Genomic DNA, 8,353 nt, shown 5'->3' on the forward strand with positions numbered 1-8,353 from the left:
GATGTCATAATCATTAGTTAAAATAGTCCAATTTTTGAAATTTTCTAGCAATCATAACCAATATAAATTACATGACCAACTGAGGTTTTCATATTCTACTTTTGATCTGGTGGAGGGAGGGGAATCTGTCTGCCTACTGATGAATACTGAGTACTATGTCAATGGAAAATTTTTCTCTAATTATTATTGCAGAAATATTTTTCTTTTTTTCCAAAGTATATACTATTCAATTACATTTTTTCCTTTCTCCACCCTCCCCCAAGCTGAATATCAAAAACAATCTACTTATTTTGAACAGAAGGGATTTATATTTGCCTCTCTGTTCTTCTGTAGAAGGATAGTACCTAGGACAGCTTTGAAACTAGTATTTCCATGTTTTTGAACTATAAACCTATCGCCACTTAGTATGGGCAAAAATGGTGGAATAATGCTATTGGATTTAAAACTGTCTAAAAATTACAATTAGGTAAACATCAGAACAGCTGAATCTATGAGCACTGAATATCATTCACATCTGGGTCTTTCTCCCTTTCCCCTTATTTTCCAAGCTCCAAACTAAGTTTGCAAACAGCTGCCAAATTGCAGCATTCGCAAATGGAGGGTTTTCCCATTTGGAAAGACTGTGACTGAATTCAAATCAATGACAATTGCTCTACAGTCTTTGGATTATTATATCTATTTCTTGAACCACATTTTCTTTTGAAAACTAGGGATATTTTATAATTGATTTCCTTCAATTTCAAAGCATGACATTACCAGTAGTTTGAGCATCTGTGCAGCTCCAAGTAGTTAAAATGGAAACAACAAGAATGTAGCTCCAATTAATCATCTTGACTACACCTCCAGAACAAATACTTTAAAAAGAGAGAGAAAAAACCCTTCAATTATCCATTCTATTAAAAAATCATACTATTTACTCCAGAATTTTCCTGTCAGTAAAGCTTACATTAACTATTAGTTTATACCAACTTTTTCTAAACTGGTGCATATTGTTCAAATACATTTATTATAATAGCGCATATGTATGATGGTTAGGGATTAGGGCTATAGTCCTATATAAATAGTGGGCAAAGCTATCTATTATGCAGTGAAGGGATGTGATGATAAATGTCTAGCTGAGATGGTATCAAAAGTATTTACACAATATTCATGGCATAGTATTACGCCCGAACAAATTATTATCTGTCCAAAGGTGCTTTTTCCAAAAGGCAACTGGATTTTTTTTCCAAAAAAGGGCTAGTTCTTAATACCAAAACAATTGTGAGTCATAGTTGCAATCATTATTTTATCTCAAGAAGTTTCTTGAGGCAGAAATTGAAATTCATAGCTGAACTCAAGGAAGGTTAGAGATCCCTAAACCACAGATGGAATGGGGTATCTTTGGAAGTTCAAAGTGTAGTTTGGACCTTGACTATGGCAAACAGAAACAATAATTAGGTGTATATCAGAATTAGGCTCAAATTGCCAAAATCTGCTTTTAGTCCTTTGGCTATAAATAGTCAGATGGAGAGTGTTAGGCCAAACATCTATTATAATTAATGAAAAGAAAGCAGCTGATTCTGAATTCACAATAACAAGGAAATCTTACAGACAATATCAGCATTCTTTACCACAAGCTAAATGATTAGAATCTGTTGTTGACTGTCCAGCAGCTATTCTGTTCACTGGAACATGCTTCATGTATTTTCAGAAGCTCTTTCAGTATAACCTTCTGGAACTGTTTCACACTGTTTTCTCAGTGCATTTTTCCCTTTATGGAAAGTAGACTGCAAATCAATTCCAAAAATTCTGAAAGTAATACCATCAGTCAAATCATGGCCTCACAAGAATGTGTTGGTCCCTTAAATAAAGTCTCATAGCCCACACACATTTGAGAAGGAGAGAGTGGACTGAAAAGGAAGATGACTGAAGTGATTTATAACAGCTGAATCTGTGGACATGCAAAAATCTAGCCTCAGAATTCAGCTTTCCTGAAGAAACCAGAAATATGGTGGCGAGACTGGGAAAATACCAGGCTCTGACGAGTCTGGGAAAACCTAATCAGACAGACCGCTGTTGGGAGGTCTTCAGACCAGAACTGTCCTGTAGCGAGAATGAAGAAGGAGAAACATCTCGGACAGCTAAAGAGGAACAGGCAAATTCCTCAGAAAGCCAGAGAAAACTCTACAATCCGACAGCAGGAGTGGGTGCGGATGGTGGCCGCCAAGAAGCTGGGGCTCTGAAAAAAGAATTGTGCAGGAGTGGAGAATTGGATGGAATACTGGCACCGGGTGAGTGATTGTCCAACTCACAGGCAATAAAGAAAAAAATTGGAAATTTTTAAAGCTACCCTGGTGTGGAAATAGCTGCTAATTAGCTTTGGGGGAAGTTAATCCACAGAAGAGAGAAACGGAAGTAAAAATCACCAAAGCCCAAAACAGAGTTTGATATTTAATTTTAAAATGTGGATGCTTTTAAATGTGGATGCTGAATTTTGAGATTTATCACAAATTTATCACAAGAAAAGATAAATAAAGAGTGCAGAGAAAAGCAACAAAGATGATTAGGGGACTGGAGGCTAAAACATATGAAGAACGATTGCAGGAACTGGGTATGTCTAGTTTAATGAAGGACTAGGGGAGACATGATAGCAGTGTTCCAATATCTCAGGGGCTGCCACAGAGAAGTGGGAGTTGGGCTGTTCTCCAAAGCACCTGAGGGTAGAACAAGAAGCAATGGGTGGAAACTGATCAAGGAAAGAAGCAACTTAGAACTAAGGAGAAATTTCCTGACAGTTAGAACAATTAATAAGTGGAACGACTTGCCTGCAGAAGTTGTGAATGCTCCAACACTGGAAGTTTTTAAGAAAATGTTGGATAACCATCTGTCTGAGATGATGTAGGGTTTCCTGCCTGGGCAGGGGGTTGGACTAGAAGGCCTCCAAGGTCCCTTCCAACTCTGTTGTTATTATTATTATTAAAAAGAAACTCAAGAAAATACTTTTGGAATAAGATTGGTTAAAACTGTAAGAAAAATGCTGAATGTTAAAAGAAGAAAATTGTTGATTTGGAACTTGTAGATTTGAGAGATTCCATGGCAGGAAAAAAAAAGTACTATTTTGAACACTTTAAAAAAGGGAAATTTTCTGTGTCCTTGAGCAACGAGCTGCGGAACTTTTTAAGGAGGATTTGTTTGTCTTTTCAACAACTGAACATTGATCATACAAGAGCTGGAAAATAATAGGATTTAAATTGGAACTAAAAAGTAACTAGAACGTTAAAATATGGCAAGAACTAATAGACTTGGTCAAAACTGTATGTTTATCTTTTGATGCAGATAGAAAAAAAACAATAATTCACCTGAGCTTATTCAACAGGGGGAACAAGCAAACAACAAGAAGCAAGAAAATAACATTGAAGATAAAGATATTGATGAAAAATTAAATGATTACATTGGGAATAACAATGAAAAAGAGAGAGTGCATAATAGTGTTAATGATTTCACTGGGATTAACAGTGCAAAAAATAGATTGCCTAGAAAGAAGCAAGAGAGAGATTACTAATGGGGAAATGAGTAAGAGGAATGATTACATTGGGGTTAACAACAGTAAAAATAGAAATAATTACATTGGGATTAACAATGGGGAAATAAGAAAGGCAAGAGGAGAAAAAGGGAACAGGTTAGAACCAAATAAAAGAGGATAATTATAAAAAGAAGAAAAAGAAATAAAAAGGGGTGGAATATTAGTTCAACCAGGAGAAAATGATTAAAAAGAGTAATTAATGGATAGGAGGAAGGGTAGTAGGATAAAAATGTAAAGTATATTAATTGATTTGATAAATGATTTACTTAGAAGATTCAAAATGATAAATTAATAATGGTATTAGGACTAATATTGGTGATTATATTAGAATATTGGTGACTATATTATCTGAAATAAGAATATGAAGAATTGCATTATTTTTGATGGTTAAATGGCTGAGTTAAAGTAGTATTGTTCCTGAATGTTAATTTATTTTTTGATGGTTAAATGGTAAAATGATTAATTTTTAGACAAAGGTGATTTTAAACAAATTAAGGAAAATATAAGTTTTATCGATTTAAAAGTTAAAAAGAAAAATTTGTGATAAAGAAAATAGATGAATGACTGTGTTTAAACTAAAGGGTTTCAATAGATTTATAAAAAAAATGTTAAGAATATATATGATAATAAAGAAAACAACTTGTATTAGGTGAAGATAAGGAGGTGAGGCAGATAGTAATATTTTTTTAATGAAAAAGTTTTACAAAGCTTTTCCTCCCCCTTTCCCCCTCCCCCCTCCCTGCTCCCTTCGCACACACACCCCCGACTTCCCAGAACGAACACAAGGTATAGTTAAAGATAAAACAAACATATGCTAAAAAATTTTCCCTCCTAACTCAATTATATTCCTACAGTTCTCATCAATTCCTAATCTCCCCTAAAACAATCAGAAATAATACATCCTAATCATTCAAAGGCAGTCTGATAACTCTTAGTCTGATATCTATTTTGGATATAGTCAATCCATTTTTTCCATTCATTTAAGTATCTTTCTTGCGTATTGTCTTTCAAAAAGGCTGAGATTTTTGCCATCTCAGCCAAATTAGCAACTTTCAATATCCATTCTTCTATTGTGGGTACTTCTTTTTTCTTCCAATACTGTCCTATCAGTAATCTTGCTGCTGTTATTAGATTTAAAATCAGTTTAGTCTCAATTACTGTACAATCCGTAATAATTCCCAGCAGAAAAAATTGCGTCAGGAACTTTATCTTCTTTTTCAAAACATTTTGTAGAATCCACCAAATTATTATCCAAAAAGCCTTGATATTCTTACAAGTCTACCAAATATGAAAATATGTAGCATTATCACAATTACATCTCCAACATTTTGCTTGCATATCTGGATACATACACGATAGTTTCTTAGGATCTAAATGCCATCTATAAAACATTTTATAAAATTTTTCCCTTAAATTCCAGATAGTAAATTTTGACTATATATTTTATAAAAATAAAAATAAGGGATGAAAAGAGGAAAGTAGATTTTGGCAGAAATTGGAATTTATAAATAGTAAATATTGAGAAAGTAAGCTGTATGAATTGTTGACCCAGTCAATACTCTATCCAGAAAATATGTATTTTGTTTTGCGTATCTAAATTTTTTTAAAAAATTTGTTTTTAAAAAATTCAGCTTTCCTCAACTCAATGCCCTCTGGCTATCCTGATTTGGGGTTTGGGGATTGCAATCCAATGCAGCCCAATTCATTTAGAATCCATTGGTCAGGAAATCTGCTTTCAAAAAGTAAATAGTGTCAAAATCAAATAATAGGCACCAGAATGTAATCTGTTGAGCCTAACTCTTTCCAGAATTTCAAAAAACATAATCTTGTTTAATTTTAATGAATAGTTCTAATTTTGAAATAATTAAAGATAGTATCCAATCTTAGAATAGAAAGTCATTGGATTAAAATTAACTGAATTCCATAAAATATTAATTTCATTACTATTTTTAGAATGGGGTGATTCAGCCCGATCAGACTTGTGTTCCGCTCTCTTTAATTAATAATTAAGTAATTAACTAATAATTAGTAATTAATTCAATTAATAAAAACCTAGATTATAGTGCTGCTTTGATTTTATTTTATCATGATGCATGGATAACCATAGTTTTATGTAACTTATGAGTTCAAGAAAATTCTTGCTCATTTTATTCATTGGTGTTTAACTATTCACCTATACCAATAATTTAATGGAATGGAATGGAATGGAATGGAATGGAATGGAATGGAATGGAATGGAATGGAATACAGTAGAATAGAATAGAATAGAATAGAATAGAATAGAATAGAATAGAATAGAATAGAATAGAATAGAATAGAATAGAAATTGGAAGGGACCTTGGAGGTCTTCTAGTCCAGCCCCCTCCTCAAGCAGAAGAACCTATACTATTTTAGATAAATGACTGTCTAGTCTGTTCTTAAAAATCTCCAGTGATGGAACATCCACAATTTCTAAAGGCAAGCTATTCCCCTGGTTAATTGTCCTCAGTGTTAGGAAATTTCTCCTTAATTCCAGGGTGCTTTTCTCTTCGGTTAGTTTCCAACCATTGTTTCTTGTCCTGCCCTCTGATGCTTTGGAGAATAATTTGATCCCCTCTTCCTTATAGCAACCCCTCAGATACTCAAATGTCACAGTAAGCTCTAGCATCACAATAAAATTAAATAGAAATAGAATTTTGGAAGAGAAGATGACTCACTTGATAGTGATGTTGCTATTTCATGTTAAATGTATCAGCATACAAGTGACAACTGACAATATTATTTAATATATTTTATGAAAGAGGGGGCTGAAACATTAAACTGTCCTTCTATACAGTCTTTGTCTCCAAGGGTATTTGCAGTTTAGAATGTTTACGCCCAGCCCCCCAAAATGAGAAGGAGTCCTCTTGTCTATGGGAGATGACTACAAACACCCCAAGCTGCAAGCATGACAACTTCTGCTTGAATTTCAGGACAGATGCAACACAGGGCATTTGCAATAAGTCCCCAGAAATGAAAGGGGTCACTCCCATGCTGCAAAACTCCCTGCCAATTTTCTGATTGGATTTCAGTATGGACCTTTTTCAGCCAGCCTCTTTGAGGATGAAAGAGCTACCTGCCAGAGAGATTCAGACCTGGCAAGGCTGAGATCCTCTGGCAAGCAGCTCTTTTGTTCCCTCTTCTTAATGATCAAGAAATCATTTAAAAACTACACTTGGGAGTACCAGGATTGCAGTTGTTGAGTGACACAGTCATGTGGCAGCAATTTAACAACCCTTCACTCAATGACTAAAGATTCTGGTCTCAATTGTAGTCTTAATTCAAGGACTAGCTCTATGTATTAGCCACCTTTCCCCTAGCCAACTGAATAACAAAGAAAGTAAAGTTCTTGGGTCCTCTTTTTTTTTTTAATGAAATCCTTTTTAAGGGATGACCTGAGCATAACTCATGAAATTATCTGCTACACTGTCCTTCCTGTCGAAGACTACTTCAGCTTCAACCACAACAATACACGAGCACACAATAGATTTAAACTTAAAGTGAACCGCTCCAATCTTGATTGTAGAAAACATGACTTCAGTAACAGAGTTGTTAATGCCTGGAATACACTACCTGACTCTGTGGTCTCATCCCAAAATCCCCAAAACTTTAACTAAAGACTGTCTACTGTTGACTTCACCCCATTCCTCAGAGGTCTGAAAGGGGCATGCATAAGAGCACCAGTATGCCTACCGTTCCTGTCCTAATGTTCCCTTTGGTTGTATTCAATTTGTGTGGTTATTTCATGCTTATACTTATATATATTGTTGTGTTTGACAAAATAAATAAATAAATAAATAAATAATTTTTTAAAAAAAAATAAGATTGCTGAATTCCACATCAGAAAGCAAATAATCTTGAGGAATGAGAAAAATGCATAAGCTACAAAATGCAACACTAAAAAACATTGTGCAAGATTTATTTCATCTTTTGTTTAGACAATGTGGCATCAACCATGTTTAACTCGGGCGTTGCTTCCAAGCAATCTGTTGCAGTGACTATCATTTTATAAACATGGAATTTCTGGACAGCTTTCAGAGCAAAGTCAAGAACAAATATCTTGGTAATAATATTAAGTAAACTAATTTGGAAAATAATGTGAGTTAGTAGTTCCATCACTAAGATTTGAAAATTCAAGACTACACACATAAGATTTGTGATGGACTCCAAATGAAAGTGCTGTTCTGATTTTAGTATGAGATTACCTCTCTCATGATCGGATGATGTTATAAGGAATGGGGTTCTGCCACACTAATTCTGTTAGATCAGAGACTACAGGTTATTAAACAGATGCATATATTCAGGAATCCCCAAAATGAAAAATATGGTTAATAACGAATCAATGTAATTTATGAAAAATATTTGAGGCTAATGATTGAGCAATCAAATCATTATCAGCTGTTCAATAGTTAAAGTTAACAATTTGAAAGCTACCATAAAGATCTTCAGTTGAGAGTCCATAGGTTAACACAGATCTAAAATCAAGAGAGTCAATACATCAGAGAGTACCTTTCCTAAGTATCAAGTTTTATTAAAATGCAGGTTTAGTGAGATGCAGTTCACTTCATTAGATAGAATAATTACACTGATCTAGGATTTAAATGGAGGTAATGTGGGTGGAGAAAGGGAGAGAAAATAGGTTAGTTATGCAGATACAAATTACATGTGAGGCATATTACAAGTATACCATCAATTAATAATTACAATCTTGCTACTAGATTAAAGGCACCTCACCTCACCAGTTCTGTTTGCCAGCTTTATTATAAGAGGACA

The sequence above is a fragment of the Ahaetulla prasina genome, chromosome 4 (assembly GCF_028640845.1).
Source record: "Ahaetulla prasina isolate Xishuangbanna chromosome 4, ASM2864084v1, whole genome shotgun sequence".
Lineage (NCBI taxonomy): Eukaryota > Metazoa > Chordata > Lepidosauria > Squamata > Colubridae > Ahaetulla > Ahaetulla prasina.